Genomic DNA, 27,680 nt, shown 5'->3' on the forward strand with positions numbered 1-27,680 from the left:
ACACACACACACACTGGTCCTGCTGCATATTAAGTGCATCACAAAAACCACCAGTAAGGTTGCAAAGCTCCAACTCTGACTTTACTTTCCATAACATGCTTGTAAACATTCAGTGATTGTGGTTTTGCAGTTCGTCTAAAACTGATGATTAAATGTGTGTGTTGTCTTTTGGAAACTCTAACATGGGGGCTCACATAGCCAAACATGAGCTATCTCTCAAAACCCACTGTGCTCTGTGTGTGTGTGTGTGTGTGTGTTTGTGTGTTACGAGCATCAGTTCGAGTATTACAATGAGACAGGAAATCACTGCAAGGATAAAAACTCTCTCTCTCTCCCCTCCTCATACAAAACACTCACAAATAGCCCGCTAATCTCTGCCTCTGCCCATGTGCCATTCAAGGCTTCCTCCAATTAAAAAGCATCGGGGAGTTGAACCCGCCATCTTATTTATCATATTAATTAGAAACTCCCCTGCGAACAAAGAGAGGCCTACAGCTGTGGAGCACAGGAGAAGGCCTGGAAAATGAAGGGTGGTTTGATTTGTTGTCTTGCTAATGTGACACCTATTATACAGGTTAGGCCTCAGATATACAAAGACGCCACGGCGGCATACGGTATCTGTGAGTGTGTATGATCAAAGGATCTGCTTTGATAAGTACTTTTTGTATTTAGTTAAACCACAGTTTGCTGTTTTTCATGTGTGTGACACATCAACGAGAACTATTATACTGTAGCTGCGTGGCACTGGTCTGCATCACATACACGTGTGTCATGATTTAAAATGCTGTAATTTGGGCTAAGAGTTTTGATTGCAGGTAACAGTTAAAAAAATCATTAATATTTAGTGATGTATCATAATTGGCTCTACTCAATATCACTAAATCACAAAATGTATATACCACATTTTAATTGTGTGTGTGTGTGTGTGTGTGTGTGTGTGTGTGTGTGTCTTGAAAATCTCTTAGATGGTGGATATAACACAATTTACCCAAATAACATTTTCACTGCAAAACTGAGGAGCGAGTCTTCCGTGCTTTCCTCTCTTAATGTGGGTTAAAAATGTTTTGCCTAAAAATATTAACGTCACACTGGGCTTTTTGAACTAATAAACCAGTGTTAATTACATTACAGTAAGTGTGTCGGAGGTTTCAGTCGGAGAGTCGCTAACCGTGGTGCTGAAGAAGGGACCGTCGGCGGTGGAGGAGCTGTCCACAGTCCTGAATCAGTGTCCCCTTCTCGATGGCCACCGCATGTTGGCACATCACCCTGCTGGTGATCTTAGGTCATCACAGTCTTCTTGACGAGTCTGTTTCTCCTCGGGATCTGATGCTGTTGTTGGAGAGGTAGATAAGGAAATGGAGGGATGGTAGAGGAAAATGTTGCCTGGATGGGGCCAGAGAAGGATGTTCAGATTTGGAACAAGCCTTTTGATTCGGACTCCCCTTAAAAAGTGTTTTTTCTCTGGAGCCACCAGCCAATGGGTTTTGATAGAAACTGCTGTTCGTGTGTGTCCGTGTGTGTGTGTGCTCCAGCCATCTGGTTACCAGGGCATTGTTTCCACTGTCACATCTCAATATTTGCCCATCCATCTCTCACTTCAGTGTGTTTGTGTTAATAGTGAACAGTACGTGTGTGAGGTTTGTGTTTGTACTGGACAAACTGTGAATTAAACATATTTTGGGCAGTTCTTGAGTAAAAAGGCTTTGTGGGCAAAATCAAACAAAATAATTAAAATGTCTATTCAGACTTTTTTGTGTAGTGTTGTTGAAGAAGTATTCAGATCCTCAGTGAAGTCCCACTCACATGAAAATCACATGAAATCATCTGACCACACATAGCCTTCTCCTTCACGTGTCCTTCTTCGAGCACGAGGGGTTTTCTTCTCCTTGAGTGTGAGTATTCTCCTCATACATTTGACTGAACAAAACTTTATTCAGTTTACCTTTATCACTGGACATGAAGAGGATCCCAGGGATATTCAGTTCCATCTGCTTGACACTGCTCAAGTAACTTTATGTACTATAATATTTTTCTGCAAATGGATTTTAATTTTGCGAAAAGGAAAAAAAGGCTTTGAAAAAACTTTCTTTATGTACAATAGTTGGAGGGGAAGTTTGAAGAGTTCTTCTAATTTTACTGCAAGTTTCATATTTTTTTCAGACAGTAAACAAGTTCCATGAAAGCAACAATGAATTAATCCCACTTATAAGATACAACTTTTTCCTCTACAGGGCCATAAACCTTCAATGGTGTTCAGTATCTATTAAAAACAGAACAAGCCAAAATGTTACACTGGCTGACATGTTCCTCCATTTTAATGAACATATATATATTTGTATGTTTATAATATAAATATAATAAAACCTCTTAAACACAAGCTATGTACACAGCTGGCTGCTGCCCCACAGAATTTATTCGAGCACAAAATCAATGTTCTATAACATGGTTTGCATTTGAACTCCCAGTAGATCATATTTAGTTTAACAATGCAAATAAAATAATGTGTCTTGAGCAAAAAGTGACCTGAGTTATCCTACAGCTGCTCACCCCATTTCAGTTTTAAAACTACGGGGCTGCGTCGTAGTATGGACGGGCAAAAACAAAGTCACCTGCATTCGCTTCCTGATTGGTTCTTATCAGTCACGACTGGACTACCAACGGTGAAGGAAAAACTTTGGAAAGTCTGTTGTGACAGAGGACAAAAGACAACTTTTATTGTGATAACATTCCAACATCTTCATAGAATTATAAACCAATGTATGGTGTTTGGCAGCCTTGTTTTTTTCTTCCTTTGGTTTGAATGTCCGATATGGATTAAGATCAAAGTTTGGGTTGGTAAAGGATATGTGTGTGTTTGTGTGTGTGTGTTTGTTCCTGGGCTGCTGGACAAACAGATGTTGACATTTTGCCGATCGTGGTTAACGCAGACACACAGCACCCGTTGCAGTTGCACTTGACACAGAAAAGGAGATATATATTTGACATGGATCTCAATCTGGCTTCTCTCTTACTTCCGTCCTTGCATCTATGTTTCTTTTCTGTCCCGTCTCGTTGCAATATGTCGCTGCTCGTCCCTCCGTTCCCCTTCCTCCATCTCCCCGTCTCTGATCTCTTGCTGCAGTTTCGAGGATCAAAGGTGTTGAAGAGGTTTGCCGTCTCACCTTCCTCCCCGCAGATCCCTTCATCTTCTTCAAACAGAGGAAAGTGCAAAGGCTAACTGCGGGGTTTCAGATACCTTCCGTTCTGTCGCTTGGTCTTGCTCGTTGGTGTCTCTCACTTGAATCTCTGCCCTGGTCTATGCTATTAGCAAAGTATCTTGACACAAATGCTTTCCGGGTATAGAAAGAGTTGATCCTCAGATTGAGACGTCATGAACCTTGGCCCTCAGATCTACAGCCTCAGTTTGTGTTGTGGCATATGGTACAGTTTTAGATGGAGCTTAAGTCTTCCGTTCGACCACAGCATGTGGCTTTATACTTTATTTGTTATAGGTATTAGTCTTATTAGTACATTTATGTCTGTATTTCTGTAGGATTATATGGGATTATAGGACATTTAGTCCTGCTAAACCCCTTTGGTGTGATGTTCCAGAGGGGCCCAAATGCCTGGACCTTACATGCTAAACTTCATCTCACACACACACGCACGCACACACGCGCGCCAACCTTTACCCTAAACCCATTCCTCATCTCTGCGAAAGCGGACTCTGAGTGAACAACCTCGCTAAAGGCTTTTTAATAGACTCCTTTGTGTGGCGAAAAACTCTTGGTGACAGGGGGGGAGTCCCAAGGGGAACATGGGGGGGAGGGAGGAGAGAGAGACGGGGAGAAGCGGAGAAGCTGGGAGAAAAAGAAGAAGAAAAGCTAACTGAGCAGGGAATAAGTGATTGCTCGATACGATCCCTTGAGGCATTAAAACACCTCATTTGAATCCAGGAAATCACTTTTACATGTGTCACCATTCAGAAAAATAAGTGTCTCAGCTCTTATGTAACCTGTAACCAACATTTAATAACTGTGAGAACTACCCTAGGACAATCTGTTTAACATTATAGATAAAAACATATGACAGCTTTAATGTTTGACCTTCAGATTTATTAATCGACAGAGAAATCAAACTGTCGTTTTTGTTTGATTTCCCTCAGCCTTTAGAGAGAACAAAAAAAAAAACAGTGGTGAAATGCTAAATAGGTGAGATCCATTAAAAATCTAAACAAAATAAATAAAAAAGTATGGCGAAGGTGTTGATTGGTCCAATGCTACGATTTCAGCTCAAAATAAGGTGATAATGTTTGACTGCACCATCGTTGGGAAGGCGATATGTTTGCCGTTGCCGTGCATTTCGGTCTCTGCTGCAAAGTGTGTGAATGAAGACATTTATTACAACAGAGACACAGAGGATTAGCAGAGGGCTTAAACCATTATCATGGTAATGCACAGAGCTGGGAGTGCGCAGATAAACGCAAACACTCACCTTATCAAAACACCCAGACCTGAAAGACTACTCCTTAACGGCACCGACCGACCGACTGAGAGACACTGACAGAGAGCAGGGAACAGACGGGAGAGAGAGGACGATGTCAGTTAGTCGTGGCAGATTGTGGCCTCATTCAGAAATATTATTTGGACAAGTAAATCATTCAAGGGTGCACCAGTCATACTTAAATGTAAAAGCCAATACGTCAATATTCAAGTTAATACCCCCCCCAAAAAAACATACTTTTCATGGGGCCTTAATGTGGCAAAACTAGACAGGTTCAAATTCAAATTGATTGTAGTTTTTGTCATTTAAATTGAGAAATCATTACAGTACATGAGTAAAATAAATGAAATGTGAATTTGAGTTTGGTTTGAACACTTAAGGTGTGTTCTTTGCACAATGAGATTTCATTCAAGGTCGATGCAAAGATGCAAAATTTTCACAATTCGCTTCATCCAGTAGAGTAAAATTTGACCTTAATTGCCAATCGGCACTGAGGTTCCACCGACGTCACTGACATTCGTGTCTGACGTCCGGGTGTTGTATCGGAAGGACCAAATTATTATTTTACACAAATAATCCTGTGGCCAAACTCACACGAATAATGCAACGTGAACATTTGCTTCACACTTGGTCTGAGCGCACCATTAGACAAGTGTCTATCAAGTGTGACAAGTGTCTGTCATTCCATCTGTTCATCCTTTATCCATACTGGCTGATCCTGTACGTGCAGGGTCTCCTGGGGACGAGAGGCAGGGCCGTCTGTCATGGTCTGTTGTGCTGCCTTGTGCTAACATGTGCTTCTTTGTTTATCGTTTTAATACTTGAAAAGTAATGCCCTTTTATCATTTTGGTGAAAAGTCTGACCAAAGCTGTTTCGATTGACTGTCCGATTGAGTTCTCATCTGATCATAATGCAGATGTGAAAGACAAAGCACAGTAAGCCCCCTGCTACTGTAATCCACAGTATCCTCTCTGCTCCAGGCGATCACTGTGTTCACTTGTGCCTTCTCCACATCGCAGTCAGACAGCGATCTCATCCACCGAATCCATGTCCCTCCAAATCTCCTCTCTTGGCGGCAGGTTTGCTTTTTGGCTCCATCGGGAGAAGACAGACAAGAAGCTGAGCTCTCAAGATTTTTATATCCCCCTTTCTTTTCTATAGACTCCGTTTCTTTGAGCATTGCGGCGTAACAGAACATCACGGACCGCGCGCGACTCCAAGATTCTCCCGCTTGTCTTGGTGTCTTAGAGAGGCACTAAGCCAGCCACGTAGAAACTGACATTGATGACTTTGGCAAGCAATAGTTTATAACAACTGTCACAAAGAGGCCCAGAAAGATTCTGTTGTCAGCTTCTAGTGTTTTTAAGTGGCTCAAGTTTTTGGGGTCAAGTCATAATTCAACTGAAACAAGTCTCAAATTCAGAAAAAAACACTGAACTCTTTTTACTCCACTGCATTTATTTGACAGGTAATGTTACTTTTAGAAAATGATCAACCTACCCAGTACTAAATACAGTATTTTTAATCAGACAGCAGCTCAAATAAGGTCCATGAAACGTCCCTCCATTGTCTCCACCTTGATTTCTTGATGCTCCACACAGATGTGGATGTATCCAACTGGGAGAAAGTACACTGACTCCTCTGGTCTATGTGTTTCTCCCCCTCACTGTACAGTATACTGGGAGCACACTCATAAATGTACTGAGTGTTGTACACCTTTTCGTAAGCGGTCACAGGCCACACTAACATGATGTGCCAGAGTCAAGTGGAAGCGAAACATGATGCTTCATTATTCTCTGAAAATAGAAAGCCCACGGTCAACAAAAAAAATATCAACTCGTGCATGTTGTATCATTGTATAGAAGGAATAGAAAATAATGATCAAACTAAATTCAGTCAAATTGCAAAAGAATTATTGAAAGTTGTGTACTGCGAGTGTATCCACGGTCCAGTGGGCAGCAGGAATCTATTGTTTGATTGTGAAGGAATGTGGTGAAGCTCCCCTCCGTCTCTTCAGCGTTCTTCACTGTGTACGGCCCATGTACGGCGAAGTATCCAGGGCAGTGTCGTCCTTGTGTTCTGTAGAAAGACACCTGAGGTTCAGTCCCGTCCACAGGGGATATAACCTGTAACCTTTGCCGTTATACGCCCCCCCCCTTCCCCCCCCAGGTGACCGTCTTTCCTTCCCTGACAGAGATGTAGCTTCCAGATCTCTCCCCTGCCACCTCTGATTAAAGCCGCCGTGGCTGAGACACACCTGTACAGCTGATGGGAGACAATGCCGCTGCTTCCTCCCAGAGATTGATTTTCTCCATTAAAACAGCCCCTTTGTCTAAAAACCCTACACCCCCTTTGTTATGCTAAAGAGAAGATGGAAGATTTCCAATTCAATTTGGGCTGAGCTGAGGGACCGGTCAGCTATATGGGCCTCCATTGTCCCGGCCCGAGCCCGCTGGGATGACGCTAGCGTCTCCCAAACGCCAATTAAGTCGGACGGAGAGACGGACAGGGGGATAATTGACAGGCAGGAGAAAGGCAGCCTTCTTCCTCTCTGTCTCATCATTGAAAAAGAAAAGAGAGAGAGAGAGGGAGCAGCGGGGAGGAGGAGAAGTGAGGGAGTAATAGCCTGTAATATGTTGCCCAGAGCAAATTCACATTACATGAAGTGTTTAGCTTGTGCCCATGACTTTGGCCCACAAGCACCAACAGGGCCAAGAAAAGACAACGAGAGCCTTGAAATGTGAGGGAGAGGATTGAATTACACTTTAATAATAATAATGATCGTAGTAATCATTTTATCATTACGTTCAGTATTCTGTCTACGTAGGACTGATTTCACTTACATTGTTAAATACTTCTATATTTGTGATATCTAGGAGAAAAAGGAGAAAGGACTTGTCATGTAAATAATTTACAGCATACCATTATAAAATCTCATGAATCTCATAAGTCTCCTTCTTCAGTGATACAAAGTAACCACTTATTGTCTCACTGAAGGTTAACTGTTTTTTTCCAACAGTTTTTACACAAGAAAACAATTTTCTTAAAATCGATTCACAAGTTAAAAATAAATCAATTCATGTTCTTTGTGCTTGTAGGAGACTCAAAGATTTTTAAATTTTAAGTGCATTTTTCAGTTTTTTTTAAATTCTGGCTCCGTTCGTCGGGCCAACATTTTGTTCCAAACTTGATAATCTTCAAAGCTATTGAATGGATTGACATTAACTTCAGAATATGGTTTTGGGGTGAAAATTCCCAAAATATCTGAAGGTAGTCACAGGAAATAAGTAACCGCTTTTACTTGGAACCGAATGAAAATGTCACATGTATTTTCAGGATAAAACATGGAACATTTGAAATTGACTCAATGTTAAATAGGGCTAATTATGCTAAACAAAACTTTTAAAAATCTTGATTTCATGTAGCCCCTTGGTTTACTGAATAGGCTCTGTGTGTACATGTACAGTAGATAGATGCAATAAGACAGTGACTTGCAGCTGCTCATTAAAAAGCCTCCTTTCATGACTTTCATTCCTCCGAACCTCCCTTTTCTCAGTTTCCCTCACTTCCTCCCTCCTTACAATCGTAATGTCTTTCGCTCCCGCTCTCTCTCCCCCCTTCTCCCTTCTCCCCCCTCTCTGCTGGCTTGTGACAGACGGCCTAATAGGATTTAATAAACCCCATTTGCATGTCAGCCTTCTAGATTTTCTGTGAGAAAGAAAGGCGATGGGAGGGTTGGGGGGTGGACAGAGGGAGGGAGGGAGGGATGGTGTGAAGGAATAGAAAGAAAAGGGAGGGAGGAGTGAGTGTGACAGTGGATGGATTGGTTCAAGGACCAATTTCTTTTTGATGAAGGCAGAAAAGTATTACACGAGGAGGTTTCAAATAAGTTGCAGGTGTGATTTTTTAATATATCATGCAATCATTCATATCATGCTTTTCTTTGGATTTTGTTTGTCGTACTGACAAGATATTGAACATTATTGATATTATCATATTTCAGTCATGATTTCAATTTCCTTTTTATAATTTTTTTATTTTGCAGACCTTCTTTAAAATGTTTCATTTTGTCATTTTGTTTCTCCAGTCCCCACATGCAAATAAGTGTGTGTGTGTGTGTGTGTGTGTGTGTGTGTGTGTGTGTGTGTGTGTGTGTGTGTGTGTGTGTGTGTGTGTGTGTGTGTGTGTGTGTGTGTGATTCTGTATGGAGGATAAAAGCTCCGGCCAAAATCCATGAGTGTTACACACATCTCCACACACTCAGTAATCCCCATGTTGGTAGCTGATGTTTATTGCCATGTAATAGGATCAGAATGAGGCAGCGTCAATATCAGAGCAAACATCTCTCTCTCCACACACACACACACACACACACACACACACACACACACACACACACGCACACATACACGCACACACGCACAATTGCTGATCAAACATAGCTCAGGAAACATTGTGATCTAGGAGAGATGAGAGGACTAATCCTTTTAGCCTTCTGAGAACTCTCCTCCTCCTCCTCCACCTCCTCTTCTTTCTCTTTTAGGCTCGCTTCCTCAATCATTCCTCTTCCCTGCCTCTCTGCCGTTCTCTTTCTTGCTCTCTTCCGCTTGACAACATTGTTTTGCACACTCTCCCTCTGCCACTTTCACTGACAGGGACAAGGCTAAGGAGAGAGGGAGAGAGCCACCGAGCTAAATATACATACCCTATGTGTTTGCGTTAAGTGGAGATTGATCTGCTTGGTTTGCTGAGAGATTAGACCTGATAAATCCTCCTTTTTAAACAAGCCTCCCTCCTCAGCCTACTCCCACCTACACTCTTCATCCATCTGTGTGTGTGTGTGTGTGTGTGTGTGTGAACGTTCCTTCAGGTTTTCACAGTGATCCCGTCACGTTAACGTTTCAATCGAAGCTGTTTAAGCTGTAAAGGTTAAAGTGCTTCAAATTGTAAAAGTTTCCCCTCTAGATGAAGTCAGTACATCGTATGACCAGAACACTAGTTTCCATTTTCCACCCGTCTGTGTAACAACAGACGGGAAGAGCTTTCACATAATGTTTCAGGATTTTCTGTAAAAAGGCATTCTGTCTCTTATTCTTTTTCTGTTCCTTTTACTTTCTTATCTGAGTAGTTTTCAAAGTCGAGAGCCAGGAGTGTCAAAGTTTTATGGTGTTTTTTTAAGTTTTTTTTTCTTCCTTTTGGCCGTCTTTCTTCTCCTATAAAATATAACCGTTATTTACTCTGAATATATGAACAAACGACTGTGGTATTAGTGCATATCATATTCACAGGTTTGTGTAAATGCTCACCGCCGCATGTGCCTGTGTGTGTGTGTGTGTGTGTGTGTGTGTGTGTGTGTGTGTGTGTGTTTGTGTGTCTTCAAACAGAGCTGTGAGTGCCTAATGAATTTACTTTGCTCTGATTGGAAATTAATTAAAACCGCCTCAAACAGACAGCCGCCCACAGGGAGCCACTGGCAAAACACTGACAGACAGATTACTGCTCCGAGCAGGGAGGGAGGAGGAAAGCGTCTACAACCATCTGATGCATTTCCTCCCGACCCCGCTTGTCATGGATTACAGGAACCTTAGGCCCGTTATTGGTGTCACGTTTGATCCAGTCTTATCTGCAGTATCAGTCTCCATCTTAGACAAGTGAGCACGTCCCTTTCTCCTCAGTGGGATTTGACATACGGAGCAAGGATGTTTAATAATGAGGCAAATCTAAAACAAAACTTTTTTCGTAAAAAATGTTACTGACTGATGCAAACTTGTAGAAATGAGGGGTTCTTTGATATCACTGAATGTCATGAAAGTTTGGAGACTGCCTGCAGATTTAAATTTGTCCACCATCATCTTCTGACTAGTCAAATTGTGCATATAGATAAACAACAGACACATCGATGATGACAGTGCATTAACGTATTGAAAGGAATCGTCAAGAGCGACCACACGTCAACTTCTGTGAGTCGTGTCCCATCTCTGATTGTCATCTTCTGACAAACAAAAGTTTCTCTCAACTGAGGACGAGCCGTCATTGTTGTTTTTTTATCATACTTAAACATACCGATAATATACATCCCCTTGGAAGTTTTCAAGAAAGAAAAAAAGACAAGCTGATTTACCAAGATTGTAGTTCTCCACAGTAGAGAGTATGTTTGATTAAAGGTAGCCGGACCCCAACTGTTGATGCGTCTGAGCCCCAGGTTTGGTGTTAACCCTCAGGCAGACAGAGATGTTGAAGACTAATTGACGAGCAGTTTAAATAAGCCCTAATTAGAGTACAGCTGGTAATAATTGGGCAGGCGGTCTGAACACTAATTAGCGTTTCTTTTTTTTAAAGCCCACACGGAGTGTGTGTGTGTGTGTGTGTGTGTGTTAGTGGATGGATGAATGATCTCTACAGGGGGGCTGATGAAGCCCATACTTTCAAGAAGCAGACAGAGCGAGACAGAGCAAGTGGGTGAGCGAGGGAGAGTGGAGTAGAGAGAAAGGAGGGGGGGGGGTAGACTGCCACCCCTCCTCATTTTTGTGATGGCGTATGTTCTGCGGGTGGCCCTCTCTGCATGGGAGGGACCAGGCGGAGGGCAAGTTTGTATGTGTGCGTGTGTGTGTGTGTGTGTGTGTGTGCCAACTTACTCCTAACAAGACTAATTGATTCTGTAGCCACTCTTTATCCTTCCCCATCTTCCCCTCACTCACACACTGTTTTTTCTTGTCCTCTCTGCCTCTAATTGTTTGTGCTGAGAGGCGTCTAGAAAACAGCAGTAATAGATTCCCCACCTGCTGCAGTGACCCCCCCCCCCCCCCCCCCCCCCCACCGCCACCACCCCGCTGTCGTATATTCATTGTTTACCGCTTGTCTTTTCAGACGGCAACCCAGGTGTATTGTTCCCCTCTGACTCTCAGGCAGGCTGCATAATAAATCTACCACTAAGACGTCTTCTGATGATATTATCATTTATTCATATTGTCATTCTTACTACATAGTTTTATAAGTAATAACCTCTGGTACTGGCTAGTTATGAGTATGATTTTCAATTAATAATCTGAGACTTGTCATGTTGTCTGCTTGTTCTCATATTACAGGTTTATTGACTTGTTTACTAAGCACAGTGTTAAGTTTGAGCTCACTGCTAATGCTTGTATGACAACATGCTACGATGCTGCTGTTGCGCAGGTGTAATGTTTACCATCATCGTCTTAGTTTCCCATGTTAGCATGCTATTATTTGCTAATTGGCACTAAACAAAAATGAAGGCGTACAGGGAAAAAGTCATTAGGATTTTTCCTCAGGGGACCTCGACTGTCTTTGCAAACTTTGTTCAAATCCTTCCAGTACATTGTGAAATATTTCAGTTTGGATTAAAGTGGAAGACCGACCATCATTGAATTTGACCAATGTTATTGAATTTAATATTTTTAAACTTTGTTCAAAGAAGGTGAGGCAAGGTCACCCCTGCTTCCGTGCTGCAAAGGGACCCTGCCAATCGAGCCATAGTTTTTAAAGTAGTGTCGTCCTGGCCTCAGACGCCGCAGCAGGATACATAACTCATAACAGATTTTATAAGTGGAGACTACTTCGAATACTAATTAATGGCACAGCAGAGCCAATCTAAAATTGGCTGTCTGGTTTGAACGTGCCAGCTCGAAAAGTTGTTGGTCTGTAATTATTGGATAATTTAATTTAATATCCAGTGGATTAGTGAAATTATGGGCAATTGTCCCTTAATAACCCTTAAAGAGACCTTGATTAGCGTCTTCAGCCATATCCCGTGGCTAAAATGATATTTCAATTAGTGATGGAAAGCTCATGAAGGGAGAGCGTCAGTGAATAAGAGGCCACTTGATGGTCGGCAGGGATTTTAAAGTATAGTTACTTCAACCAAATCAGGGAAAGGAAATAAAGTTTTGAGGGACTGTGAGCACGGCGTCGGTGAAGGCCTAAAGTTTAGGGATTATAGCCACGGGATAAACAGTACAAATTTGATTTGGTTGCCAGGTTGTCTGTTTTTCCAGCACTTTTTCTTGCAAACATTAAGTAATAAATGCAAAAAGACAAGACCTGGGGCTAAAGACAATAACAACCATGAGATCAAGAGATTGGTCATCTAACTTTAATGTGAACTATTTCAAAAATCCATCTTAGAGATAAAAAAAAGCATTTAATCAAGTTTTTATAAATATCTTGTCTGTGCTTTTTAATCAATCCTAACTTCTATACAATCAACCAGCAAACTTGTGGTGTAATAGCTGCAGAGACACTGTGTTTAACGCTGCATGGTGTTTGTATGCATGAGCAAAAATTGTGTGTGTGTGTTTGTGTGTCCATATTTCATGACTCTGACACAGTGACAGGAAGATTTCGTTGGCCTCTGGCGCCTTGTCAGACAGATACATGTTGTAGATCTCCCATCACACACACGCACACACACGCACGCACATGCACACACACACACACTGGCTGTATGGAGATAGGAAGGTGTCTGACATTTATGGTGCCTCGGGTGAGGACATGGCTTTTTCTCCTCATTTCTCCTGGCCAATCACCCACAGTGAAAGGGGAAATGAAGATAAGGCCTTTTGTTGGGCCTGTCCTACTGATACTGCCATGGGAGGGCATTCAGTGTGCGTGCGTGGGTGTGTACCGGGTCTTCAGGACGGGGAACCCCTCAGAAGAGAAGTCATTAGTACAGGAGGACATTTACCATGTTTGTTGGAGGGTCACACAGACACAGTAGTGTTGAAGACTTGTCTTAAAACCACACAGGATTACAAGATTCAACAAATCCCTTAATTGTGGTTAAACAATCCCAGCTCAGGGTCTATTCCACTCCACATTCATAACCCTGAATGACACTGTGTGACGGCATAGAGTATAGCCACAAAAGTTTATTTGTCAAAAAACAACTCCTCGCAAGACATGACTTCTGTCAGAATACTAAGGTACCAAGAAAGCAGGGTTGTAAGTAACTACTGAGCTGGAAGTAGATTTTCTCCTGTGTTGAAAACCATTATCTGTCTGCAACATCACGGCTGAAGTGACAGTGAGTGACAGGTGACAGCGAGCAGTTTAGGTTGGACGGGTTGTCTTGAAAAGGCTGTATGACGTGTGAACAATGCTACTCTACTCTACGTCTACTCTCCCTTTTTCTTTGTTTTCATTTTCACTTTTTTAGTATGTATCTTTTCAGGTAGAATATACAATGCCGTATTTGCAGTAAGAAAATGGAGAAAACCGTAGAATTGACAGGTTTGGCTTGATATGTGCCAGAGCAGCACTTCACATCCTAGGACACGGTGTTAGCCACATTTCATCCCGAATCATGTCAGATATTACGCTGTTACCAGTAAATGGTGTTAAGATTGTGTCAGGTGGGAAGGAGGAATCCACTCATTTAAGATGATATCACCCTCAGGAAGAAAGAAAAAAAAGGGGGGGCAGCAGCCGAATGCAGGAGGATTGATAATTTTGTCAAATTGCATGCAGCACTTTGAGGGTTCTCCGTCAGCTGCCGAACATCTTAAAGAAGATCCCTGTATAATATATGAAGCCATCTTCATAATGTATCAAAATTGAATGGCTGGAATGCCACTTAGGTAGTGGTAGTGTAATTGGTACTCAAAAAATCTTAATAGTATCATATCGTGAGCTGGGCTTTTAAAAGGGATCTATTGTGAGATGATGCCTTGATCTCTTTCCTTCTCTCTCTCTCTCTCTTTTTCTCTCTCTCTGTCATACACACACACACACACACACTCACACACCGGGTAAAGCCATCATTTCATGGCAGAATTCCCAAGCGCATTGGGACACCACATGCTATAATGATCCTCGGTGAGTGGCTTGGTTGGACTGCTAACTTGTGTAGGTCGTGCAGGCAGATGCTAATGTAGTGTCTTGTAATAGGAGGAAATTGCTTGCATATTACAGCGAGATACTCCGAGAAGGGAGGGGGGGAGGGAGGAAGAAAGGGGGCGAAAGACGAGGAGGAGATGGGGTAATGGAAAGAGGGAAGATGATGAGATGGATGAGGAAGATGAAAGGCAAGCTAGGAAGAAGCCTTAAGGCCTAGCCTTAAGTGTGAGACAGTCAAAATTCTGCAGGAAACCAAAATTGCTGTAAAGGTCAAAGTTTATTGTGTTGTACCCACCAGACTGGAGCTAGTGCGGCTGACTTGAGCATGATGAGGTTTAATATCGAAGTTCTGCGATGCTCGAAAATTGAATAGGTTACCTTTGTAAATAGTTAATGAAATTAACCACTTCACCTGTGGCAAATGGGAAACTCAAAAGTGTAAACTTCTCATCAGAGCTACAACTTGTATTTAATTATCTATAATTTATTGTTGTTGAGTGATTTTAATGATAATGAAACAAGTTTCATGGACCACAATTTAATGTCCTTCTCATGAGCTCAAAAAAAATAGAACAAAAAGAGGATCCATTGATTTAAAGTGTGTGAATGGAAGTTCCCTTAAGTGTTAATTAAACAGTTGTAAAGGCCCATTCATGATGCTTAATTCCAAACAAAATAGGAAGCCTCATAAATGTCCTTTACAAATCTGGATTTTGTTTGTTGACAGAATTCAGCCTTTATAATACCAACAGCATGTTTTGTCAGGCTTGTTTATAGAAATTAATTGAACATTTCTGCAGAGGCGGCTGTAACGCACGCTGATTTCCTTCAGCTATTGGTGAAGCGTAAATTGGCAAACATTTGCATAATGTGTTTGTGTGAACAGACAGTTTAGATCGCTGTTTGTTAACAATATTTGTTTGCTCGGTTATTGTATTCACGGGGACAGATATGGGGCATGTCTTTACGCAGCCTAATTTCTTGTTAGTTGTTTGCTATTATGATAACAAGGATCCATTTGATGTCAGAAGGCCTTTTATCTTCAAATGAGCCATTTAAATGTCACTACTGTAAAGCTGTGTGTGTGTGTGTGTGTGTGTGTGTTTATGCGCGAGAGCAAGATCGTTGCCCATTCAAGTTTCGCCCTTTTTCCTTCAATGAAAAATTACCAGCATTCACTCTCTGATGCTGCAACAGGAACAATATTCAATTTGTAAATAATTGTCACTCGTACATGAAGTCAGGCGAGTTTCATAGAGTTTCTCTTTCCTCTGCTGTTTGCTGTTAAGGCAATAGGCCATAATGTAATGACACAGGATAGGACTCTTTATTCACTTGTGTAATTTCAGTTGAACATGATGCTAACTCATGTTCAAAGCTACAACATCTAAAACTGTTTTTATTCCTGTGATGGTAAAAACCATCGACTTTGAATGAAGATGAGTGATGCATCTCCTTTTCTCCTTTTTAATATCCCAGATATGGACACGGTCATCTTGTACTTTTAATTCGGAGCCAGGTCGTGGTGTGAAGCCGTGATAACGAGGTCCCGCCCACACACACGCTCAACCAATCGTGAGTCAGTCTCAGTTTTCAATCACAATGTTTCACCTTGTTTTTATCCACCGTAAAAGAAAGAAACCATCTTTGGTCCTTCTTAAGCCTATAGTTCATGCTACACAATTTTTAGCCTGATTTAAGCCTATAGTTCATGCTACACAATTTTTAGCCTGATTTAAGCCTATAGTTCATGCTACACATTTTTTAGCCTGATTTAAGCCTATAGTTCATGCTACACATTTTTTAGCCTGATTTAAGCCTATAGTTCATGCTACACAATTTTTAGCCTGATTTTCCGCTCGCCTTCAAATTTTGCAACTCACTACGTTACTCGAATAAATGCACCTCGTGCAGGACACCGAAAAAAAGCAGCCTGTCACATCCTGCTGTATGATATCTGCTTTTTAAAGACAACCTGAAACCGGCTCCATGTCCCTTCGTGGGTTCAACCTTCGAGTGCCGTCTCCCGTCTCTTTGCTGGAGTGGCAGATAAGCTATAGGGCAGCCCTCCCAGTGCACTACTGGTAATTTAGGAAATCCTTACTGGCAGGTTGAGATGACAAGGCCACCGTCTCCGTGGAAGTGCTCTGTAATTTGCTTGTTTTCCATTTCGCCATAGAGCTGATGCACTGCAGGAGCAGGCGAGCCAAGGAGCGTTTCTCTCTCTCTCTCGCTGCCTCTCCTCCTATCTCTTCCTCCGGCTCACTCGCCCATTTGCTCCGGGTACACTCTCTCCTATTGTTGTCATTGTGTTACTCAGCTCAGCTCTGTGGCCTCTGAGTTAAAAAGAAAAATACAGGCTGCAACCACCACAGAAATCAGAGCCTAACAGCAATGAAATGAACTGTACGTGTGGAGACAATGCTATGACAGTTTGGAACACAAGCTCTTTAACGGGCTTTAACAGGCTTTGTCAGTTTTCTGAAGCCGACTGTAAAAAAAATATATATCTATATATATATATATATATATATATAAACTGCAAAAAGAACAACAGGTGCATGGAATATTTTCCAGATTCTTGAAGCTGCCATTCATTAATCTCTTGTGGAATTTGGCATCGTACTTTGATTTGTAATGTGATTAAATTGCTGATAAATATGGAAATAGGGCATTAGTGTAGCTGATGATGAACTGTTGTCATTATTTTTGTGTAATTTCCATTTCCTAAACGTCAACATGTTCATGGGTAGAGCCCATCACGAGATATAATCTATAGTTGGGGTTATTTTTGTCTTCTGTTTTTTTAGATTCCTAAAAATGTTCATACAACACCTAAAAAAGGGAACATCGGCTTGTACGTTTCAGTGTGGTCGAAGCTCATTCCTCTATTTCTTCTAATCAACCATGAATTTTTATTTGCCCTGCAAAGCATATTGTTCTCTTCTCTGCAGTGAGGAATCCCCTCCTGTCATGATATACAGATACTTCCTCTTCATCAATTTGCACTAGTCGCTGGACAAATCTGTTCAGTTTGAATTACAATTGTTTGGAGAGAAAAAATGAGCACCGGACACGGGCTACACATGTGTAAGTGTGTGTGTACGTGTGTGTGCGTGCGTGTGTGTCAAAAGAACTTTGAATGGCTCCCCTGTTTACCATGGCGACGCTGTGGCCTATGTTCTCCCGTCTCTACGGTAACCAAGGCCCTGAGCTCCCTCTTATTGGCTCAGCCATTGAACTCCCAGCTAGAGACAAAAGAGAAGGACCCAGCACTGGTAATTTCTTATCACAAAATCCCATTAGGCTCAGGGTTTTTCAGCTTTTTCCTCATTAACCCACACAAAAGTAAAGTGGAAATCACCATACTCGGTCAGCTCAGCCCCGACTGTGAGCCTGACGAGTCCCCCTAATAACATTACTTTGCTCTGGCTCGTTCTGCGTTAGTACAAGAGAGACTTTCAAAATGTACATTAATAGAATCACCCAAACATAAAAAATAAGGGCATGGCGTTGTATTTTAAATGGCATTAATTCATTGTCACATTAATCCTCACACCATTGTGAAAGACGATAGTAGATAAAGCTAATAGCCGCGGTATTATTTCAGTGATACTGTCAATTAATAATCAATTAGCTTAGTGTGCATTGAACATAAGAATCACAAGGAAGGAAGTTGAGAAATATCTCATGGAATCATAAATAATCCAAGCTTCTTAACACTAAACTAAATCCACCTGCCCCCTGCATCAAACACAATCTTTATATATTCTGTTTTGAGAGGAGAAACATAATGTTGACAGTGTTTTCCCACAGATCAAGATCAGTTAATCAGTTGTGGGAAACAGCACTCAGGCTGAAAAAAAAAAGTTGTACAAGCCATCGAAAGTCCAAAGCCATCTTTGCTTCTGCTTTCTTTTTCTTTACTCTCCTACCCCGTATTATACTTTAAATTATAAGGCTAGTCATTTTGTCCTGGACAGTATATGAATATGATGAGAAGAAAACACCAGGCAGGGCCTCTAAAAATACAGCACCCCAAAGAGAATTCTTTCTAATGAGGCTCTTTCAGATTAAACACCCAGGGGCCCATTATGTGAACGTTTTATGTGCCATTAAGCAATAGAGAGGGTTACTGCAGTCATAGCCTATTGCACCTATGAGTTGTACAGTGCTTTAAGCACCGTTACAATAACTCCAAACGATCGTATGAGAGAGAAAAATACATTTAAAGAATAAAATGATTATAGTCTGGCAAAGCTACACTTATCATTCAGCAGTCCCTTTTAAATTCAATGTACGCCACGCTTTCAATTAAATATAACAGCAACATCTTTAGTGTTCTCTGTCGACAGCCCATGTGATTTCTCTTCCTATATTTTTCTGAGGCACTGGTAATTTACGACTATGGGGGAAAAAGGCATGTAAAATCATAAGGGACTTCTTTATTGTGCTGTTGTACCTTCGCCGAAATGCCTTTCACCTGTCACCCCTCCTCCAGTCAACAAACAGAGACATTCTCCAATTCAGTGTGTGTGTGTCTGTGTGTGTGTGTGTGTGTGTGTGTGTGTGTGTGCGTGCATGCGTGCGTGCGTGCGTGCGTGTGTGCGTGCGTGCGACGACCCCAGCAACACTAGATCTGACACCTCTCAGCATACTGAATGGGCCCCCGATACACCTAAGGCCATAATCACTGCTGTTCCTGCACAAGTGTGTGTGAAACCGCCTCTATGAAGTCGGATTGACAGACAAAGGCCTAATCGCTCCTCAGCTCCAGCAGCCAAACAGCTCAGAGGAAGTATTGACCCAAAAGCACCATAATCCCCTTCACCTAACACGGGCAATTTCATGTAATACCTGTAATAACATGCATTCAGCTCCAAGCAGTCATCAAAAGAGCACCGAGCATCTGATTGGGAGAGGTGAGCCGTCGGAGTAAAAGGGACCGGAGGAGTATCAGTCTGTGATGACAACATCGTGGCCGAGACCTCATTTCTTTTCAACTTATCGCTGCTGCTCTGAGTCCTTTTCACTCTCGTTCTCTCACGCTCGTTGGCGCTCTCTGTCTAACTGTGTCGCTCACGTCACTTTCTTCTTTCTGCTTGAAACATATCATCAACTCTCATGGTAAAGAAAAGCTGTGTCAAGAAGGGCTTTCCTTCTCTTTCTCTACTACAGACATTATTTTACTTCTGCCTTCTGGTATTACTTTATTTTTCATCTGCACATTTGAGTCCAACCTACCTACTGTAAACCCCTAACATGTACTGACATTTGAATTGACTTTATTACAGTCTGCGTACTTCTTGTCGTTTTTATGATCCCTGCTGTCAATAAAGTTCATCCCTAAAATGTAAATATATAATGTTAGGATTCAGAAATTGCCTAGAGCTGTGGATATCCAGTGGAGTAAAACTACAGTATTTATAATGAAAATCTAAAAAATAAGTTAATAACAATAATAGTTTTGTGCAGCATAATTTAGTTTTTCCTTATTTTCCACTTGTTCACAAAGGAACAATAATGTCATCATCCTCTGCTTCTCTACTATTCTTTCTGTCCTTGGATTGTTCTTTGCTTCATTTAGCAAAATCTGTAAAGTGGCTTTGGGTACCTTGAGAGGCTCTACATGAATCAAATTCAAATTATTATTTTAATATTATTTCCTACTCTGATAATTATCAAATTACCCAATCCGTAACACCTGATTTAGATTAACATCTTAAACAAATACTTTTCAGATGAATATAAAAATCCTCATCAATTTTTCAACTGTAGGTAGCCTTGATTCCTCCACAACCTTTGTCACAGATGAACTTTATATGTCTTTATATATATTTATATATGCCGACAAAATCACAAACGTCACAACTGATATTTTCGTCAGCTCCTGCAGTCTGGGTGTGTTTGTGTGTGTGTGTGTGTGTGTGTGTGTGTGTGTGTGTGTTTTCCTGCTGCACGCAGAGTGTGTGTAATGTGAGGCTTAGTCAGAAGAAGTGGTGCAGATGAAGGAGTATGTGGTATTTTGTGTTGGTGTAGCGCTACATTCACAGAAATGACAGGAAAGCTCGAGAAAAGAATCACTCTGCCATTTTTTGGGAAATACATCTATATAGAATATACAGGGGCACACTCAGGAGATGTGTTATGGAGAGTAATAATTAGACAATAGATGTCCCCATAGTGTAAATCATTACATTTTAAGGTTGGTGTTATAGGCAAGTGGTTTAGTGTGTGTGTGTGTGTGTGGGTACATGTTTGAGAGACAGTGAGAGCCTCTATCATCAATCTGCATATCTGCATATTAGCGCTGGACCATCCCTTTAATTTCCTAGTGTCTGATATCAATCGCCTGTTTCAGCCTCTTTGTCGCTCCCTCACACTGCCCTGAGATTTCATATGAGTGTGTGTGTGTGTGTGTGTGAGAGGAGGTTGAGGGCTGATTAATAATATCACTCTCTGTTACTCGGTACACACACACACACACACACACATGAACGAGAGGGCTGAGCAATTTTTTCTGTTTAATAAGTGAAGCTTTCTGTGAGATATTAAAGAAAAGGTGCAGACAGCAGAGATGAGAAGGCCGGAAGTCAAACAAGCTGAGGGAGGCGTTCAATAACAAAACAGGTTTAAAAGTCACTCAGTTTATTCCTGTCATGGTGGGAGAGCTTCTCAAAACACTGTTTGGGTCATGATGGAGGCACTAGAGCTCACCACTGACACACGGGGTGATAACACTGACGTTAAAATACCAAACGGATCAGTTGGATATTATCATAAAAGGTGGACAACACTGGACGGTAATGTTGCCTGTCAATCGAACACTTGAGTGGAATATCTCTAGACTGATACTAATCAGTTTACTGTGGAATCTGATTTGGTTTCCATTTCTGCACATTTCAATGTTCTTCTAGTACAAACATCAAGATGAAAACATCTAGTTGTAGAAAAGAAATATCATGTGTAGCAATATCATGTATAGCAATTTGACCAAATACAGACAAACAGTTGTTTGTCTGTATTTGGTCAAATTGCTATTTTCTGTCTTTCTTTGGTATTGATTTGACTCTGTTTGTCTTTATATCTTTACATTTTAGTCACCATCAACAGAATGTGTGTTTTGTGTTTGACACCTCCACAGTGATAATTGCATCACCTTAATTAACTCTGTGAGGTCGAGGCAAGTGGCCTTGCAGCAGCCTCTGTGTGTGTGTGTGTGTGTGTGTACGCGCGCACATCACATCGGTCGGGGCGAATACTAATCTGCTATTTGCTATTATTCTCCGAGACCTTGGGTGTGACAAGCGGATGGAGGTGGAGACGGGGAGCAAGACAGCAGCAGAGAAGAAGTAGATAGGGAGGATGTGAATGAAGCCTTTGTGTGTGAGTGTGTGTGATGGTACTAGAAAAGAAAGGGTAGTGCCGATTTAGAGGTATGAGAGGAGTGTGTGTGTGTGTGTTTGTGTGAGAGAGAGAGAACAGGAATAATGTGTGTGTGTTCATCTGCATCTCACCCAAAGGGCTGAGGAATAGGTTTGATCCAATTTTTTTATGTGTCTGCCTCACTCAATATAACTGTGTGACGACAGTCAGGGAGAAGGCCAACACGACCCTTCGATGCTGATATTATAACTATTTACACAAAATCCTTGCTGTCTTGTTTAGGTGAAATCTGCAGTTAGTTCCTCTGCTACACTGTATGATAGACGTACATACAACAGACACAGTAAATGTCTTTAACCAGAGTTTTGTATATCAAAGTCAAAGACTGACAGTATCAATCTTTTCTATGCAAGAATCAATTTTATTTTCCTTTTTTAAAAGTAATTTTTAGATGTGAACGGACAAAAGCCGAATGAAGGAAACGATTCTCCCTGTGTTCAAGGCTGACAGCTGACGACAGGTGGAACATAGACAATGCCATCGCTAACGGCCTCATCTTTGTGTGATGCTTTGAGCTCTTTTCATTGTTGTCGCTGATCAAAATTTGCAAGAAGTTAATCAAATGAAATGAACTGTCAGAAAGAGGAATCTGGTTCTGATCTGGTTGAGAATCCTCATGTGGCCGTGATGACTGATCTTCCCGTACAACGCATTATTTTATTTTCTCTTTTTTTTCAGCTGCGATGTTTATATGTATTTCCCAATTCAGAAACTCTTTAGGTAAATATAGAAAGGTGAATATTAGCCTTGCATGAATCAAATGAGTTTTAAAGTTTGGTATGAATTGAAGTTCTGGTGCTAACTTTACTTCGATATTAGTTGAACTAATAATAGAAAAGCATTTATATCTGTGGTCATATCTCAGATCTTCCTCTACCAAAAAGACTTTTTTATTTTTCATCTTTTTCAACCCTCCCAAGGCTGATGTCTTTGAGTGTGTGTGTGTGTGTGTGTGTGTGTGTGTGTTGTGTGTGTGTCTCTCTCTCTCTCTCTGAGGAGCTTTCAATGAGATAACACTTGAGCTACAGATCCTGTACAGAGGGAAATCTATAATGTTTAATACTAAGGTCAGAGTTATTATTTCTCCCTCTGTGCCGGTGCACTCTTTCACAATACGAGATTTTTTTTTGTTCCCCGTCAGAGAAGAAAAAGTTTTCAATCAAAGCCTGCAGCTGAATGTGAGCTCGCAGCGTGGCCGAGGTGAAGTGTCAATACCTCCAGTGGTCCCTTAAATCTGCGACTATTTACCAGGAATCCGTTGAATAAGGACTTCTCTTATTGGTGGTTGAAAGAGACAGAAATGTCTGCATGTTTTGTTTGATTTACAGGATAGGACTTCTACTAATGTGAGTTTAACCCATGCACTTTCACAAACAGACAGCGTCAGCTTTGAAGGCTGGTGAAATTTATATTCTTCATATTAAAAAGGTAAAAAACAACCATTGATCAGAGCTCTGTTGTTGTCCAAAAGCTCAGGGTGACATTTTTAATTTGCTTCATCAGATTTTTTTTTTTTTTCAATTTATCATCAAACATTTCAAAGAAAACCATTAAATCTATATTTGAGAAGCTGGGACAGCAAATGCTTTGGCCTTTTTTACTTGAAAAGACACTGATAGAATGAATCAATATAGTAAGACATTCATGTTAATCAACTAATCGATGAATCAACTACTGTTGAGGGCTGACATTTCAGAGATGAGATGATCATGTATGTTACTCATGCTAGACAAAGACAGAATGATGGACACGACTGTTTCTTGCTCTTATCATCTGTCCAGTCGGCTGACACACACCTGGAGGAAGGGAGTTGGAGGGATGGATGTACGAAGCCTTTGTTTTAAGCCGAGGTGTTCATGCGATGGGGCAGTGAACATCTTATGTGGACCCTTTAAGACAGGGCACATTGGCACTTACCTTGTGTTTTTCACGGCAGCAGCTTTTCCTTTCTAAACTGTCTCCTCTGCGTTTCACTTTGATCCTTTATAGTTTCGAGCTGAGCTGAGTTTAGTGCCATTACCCCACCACCACCGCCACCCTGCTCCTCCTCCTGTTGTCTTCCTGTCATGCTCTTGATCCCTCCATCACTGTGGTGTCACTACTTTTATCTCGTCACCCTAAGCAACCTCTCCGTCTTCCCATCCTGCCTCTTTGTTGCTCTGATGAGGGTCGGCAGGTCACGGCTGAAGGGCTCGTCATTAGCCAGGAGTGTGCACATGTGTACACAAGATAATAAGGTACTTAAATGATCGCTGTGAGGAAATGGTGGCAGATAGGGAAGAGTAGAACAAAGCATCTGAAGTAAAACAGCGAGTAAGTTGATGAAAATATTAAAAAAGTAAAAACGTCAATGTAACATGGAAAGACAATAAACAATACTTGAGTGGGGGAGAGAACATATTTAAAGAACAAAATGTCACAATTGTTAATGTTAAGTTGCATTTCTTACATGGCTGGAAAGCCATTAGTTTGTGAATATCGTTTTGAAAAATGTGAACCTTTCATGTAAGTTGAGACGACTAAATCGCTTTGGTAAGGTCAGGGAAAGATCATGTTTTATCGTGAAATATTGATAAGTTCAAGTGACCCATCCAGAGCTTTTAAATATTTACCAACACGGCTTGCTTCAAGTTACTTTGTAAGACTGAGGGTTGCTCACTATCCACAGGTGAAACCTGGACACCTCAGAAAACTTCAGATCTGGATCATTTTGTAAATGGATCAGATCCACGTTATATAGCGAGCATGAACAGACAGAGACAGAGCGCCACCTACAGAAACTCAAACTTCACCCATGAAGATGACCCATCAGTTTCCTATTGGCTGTTGCCCTTTGAGAGTCACTTGGCACTGGCAGTGTGCCACACTGACGCTGATTTGGAAGTGGACGAGCTTCTAACTTTCTCTCTGCGTTTTAAAGTAAACAGCTGAAGCACAGACTTTGTCTTTGACGTGGGTGTGTCTGGTGATTTTGGCAGACGACGTTGTGGTTTTAAAAGTCAGGATTGTAGCAGTGACGGTGGCAGTTAACCAGCAGAAGTGACTGCTGGTTAACGCGTCGTCTCCCTGGGCCGTGTTTCAGTGTCTGTTTCATACTTGTTTCATTGTCTGACAACAGAAAAACGGAATTCAGCTGTAGTAAAATACTGTACATGTGAGCACAGTGAGTCGGAGTAGTGCTGCCAGGCTTTTTCTTCTTTCTGTTGCCTTCTATGCTGACCAGTTGCTCTGTCTCTCGCACTCGTGCTTTATCTGTGTCAGTCGAACAATAGACACCAATAGGAAACTGCTGACGCCAGTGTGGTTGTGGTAAACAATCAGCATCCAGAGCTGTCCACCGGCATCCCAGTCATCAGTCACCTCTCTCCTCTGCTCTGGTTAAATGTGCACATGTATGTCTCCATACATGTGAGCCTGTCTGATAAAAAGTTTTTGATGAATATAACCTCAGAAAAAACAAAACAATGCGATGCTGAAATTCACCCCATGTACTTTCTCCATAGACGAAAAAAAGGTGTGTGAGTTTGTGTTTGTGCTGCACAGCTCACTGGCCTGTTCCTCCAGTTCAGTGTGGAAGAAACTCTTGCTGGGTATTGACTGAGCAGCTCCTCTGTGTGTGTGTGTGTGTGTGTGTGTGTGTGTGTGTGTGTGTGTGTGTGTGTGTGTGTGTGTGTGTGTGTGTGTGTCTGGACATCAGCCTATTGTGTTTGGCTGGTAATGAGAGCTGCTTGGCGTGTGCTGCTACCCTCGCTGGGTCTGTTTGTTTAGGTGCTGCTGTTCTGCGTGTGTATTTACATACATGTGTACGCCTGTGTGTGTGTGTGTGTGTTTGGATGCCTCTATTTGTTCAGCTTCACCTGCTTTCTCAAGGTTGGCTGTGTGTGTGTGTGTGTGTCTGTGTGTGTGTGTGTGTGCGTGTGTGTGTGTGTGTGTGTGTTTGCCTGGGGGAATAGAATCTAGAGCAAACACACGTGTCCGTCTCTTTCCCAGGTGGAGTTGGATGAATGAATGGGCCGACCACTGCTTGCACACGTGTGTGTGTTTGTGTGTGTTGCATAGCAGAAAGGGAGAGGTATTTGAGTGGACCGACAGTCTACCTCGTACACATCTCTGTTGTTTATTTCAGCAGCAACAGTTGTCAAACGAAACCAGAGATGTTATTTTTGTGGATTGAACCTACCAATTAAATAACATTTAAGTGTTGAGTGTGTGATATTAATTACAGACCTCATCAAATACTATACGTAATTATGAAGGGGTGTAACGATTCTGAAATGGAGACCGAAACTGCGATAGTCCAACCCACTGCCACTGCTGCAGGTGCGGCCTGTTGAAGCTCCCGTCACACCTTCACTGTCTGCACGTGTCATAGGATTATTTTTGGTCCAATTATGATGAATGATCACACCTGCTATAAAAGTGAGGCTAGTCAGATCGGGATGGAGGGAACAAACACAAGTGATAGTGGAATCCCTAATATTCTGTAGTCACTCACTCACAGATTTACTAGTGTTAGTCTGTATTCACTACTGTTCCCTTTAGACAATCTACCGAAAACCCATGGCTGGTAAACAGGGACAGTCAGAGAGAGAGAGATAGTGCATCTCTCTCTCTCTCTCTCTCCCTCTCTCTCTCTCTCTGAAAGGAAAGGGATAAAGGGCCTTTTCTCCGCTGCACATGCCAGGCAGCTCCCAAGCCTCACTGTTGACACAGCCGCCACAATGGGAACTAAAGGCCTCCCAATACCTCCTATTATGAGCCTAACCCCAGGCCCAGTCACTGCACTGCAGGGTTATCCAGTGCAGGCCAGCCGGCATTGGCCAAAGCCCCCTTGAATATTAGGTTGGATGCATAAGACTGCCCCCCTGCCCCCTGCTGCATTGTTCAACATTATTCTGCTGCCACAATGGGACATCACACTTTGGAAGTAATTTTCAAAAAGGGGGAAGCCAATCAAAAATAATGGCACTTATTGTTTCTCTTTTGACACACATTGCTGAGCGCCTGCCCCTCCCTCCTCTGCCGCTTTCTCTGCCTGTGCAGCCCTAAACCCCGGGGTTCATTCACGTCTATTATACGGACAAATTAAATAAAACCCAGTATGTGTCGGAGGGGAGCGGAGAGCCACGCTGGCCATCGGCGCTGGGATGGGAGGAACGGCCGTGGAGGGACTGGAGAGGTTGGCAGGCCTGAGGAGTGGATACAAGGGAGAGCCAGAGGAGGTCTGAGGAAGGCAGGAAGAGTTCAGACAGGCCTGGGTGGAAGGAAGCAGAAAGAGGAGAGAATTAGATGCTACAGTTAGAGACAGAACTCAGTTGGTCTCGCTGCTGTTGATGGACACATTAGGTTCTGCAGGAATTGGACTAATGGCGTGATAGTGCCGGATCATCAGTCACTGCTTGACTGACACTTTAAAAAAATTCTGAATCGAGGAACAATAAGAACTTATGAGGAGCAAGTCGAACATGGTGGACATCTTTCTTTCTGCTCATCATTTTTCCGAAGAGAAGAAGTGTAGAAATGACAGAACTCACCTCAACCCATGATTGATGGATATATGGAGAAAAAAAAGTCCTCGACTTGCCTTTCTGTTGCTTTCTCCCATGGGTAGAAGGACGCCTGGAAAAAGGAGGGAAGGTAGGTTGCTTCTGAAAGAGGGAGGGCCCTGAGTTAGGCATGAAGGTGTGTGTGTGTGTGTGTGTGTGTGTGTGTGTGTGTGTGTGTGTGTGTGTGTGTGTGTGTGTGTGTGCGCGCGTGCGTGTGTGTGTGTGTGTGTGTGTGTGTGTGCGTGCGTGTGTGTGTGTGTGTGTGTGTGTGTGTGTTAGACTATGGATTGTGGATGATGCCATTGGCATTAAGGGTAAACCTTTTTTTTAATTATAGGTCTTATAGCGTA

At 42.0% G+C, this 27,680-nt stretch overlaps 1 long non-coding RNA gene across 1 annotated transcript in view; it reads left to right on the forward strand.

The window, feature by feature from the left end:
* The window catches only part of LOC118313576, a 54,624-nt gene that overhangs the window by 15,376 nt on the left and 11,568 nt on the right, over positions 1 to 27,680 (forward strand). The window contains exon 3 of the long non-coding RNA XR_004794482.2: positions 15,818 to 15,913. This is a non-coding gene — a long non-coding RNA (uncharacterized LOC118313576). The remainder of the gene's footprint in view (positions 1 to 15,817; positions 15,914 to 27,680) is intronic.

Source organism: Scophthalmus maximus, chromosome 1, assembly GCF_022379125.1.
Source record: "Scophthalmus maximus strain ysfricsl-2021 chromosome 1, ASM2237912v1, whole genome shotgun sequence".
NCBI classification, from domain to species: Eukaryota; Metazoa; Chordata; class Actinopteri; order Pleuronectiformes; family Scophthalmidae; genus Scophthalmus; species Scophthalmus maximus.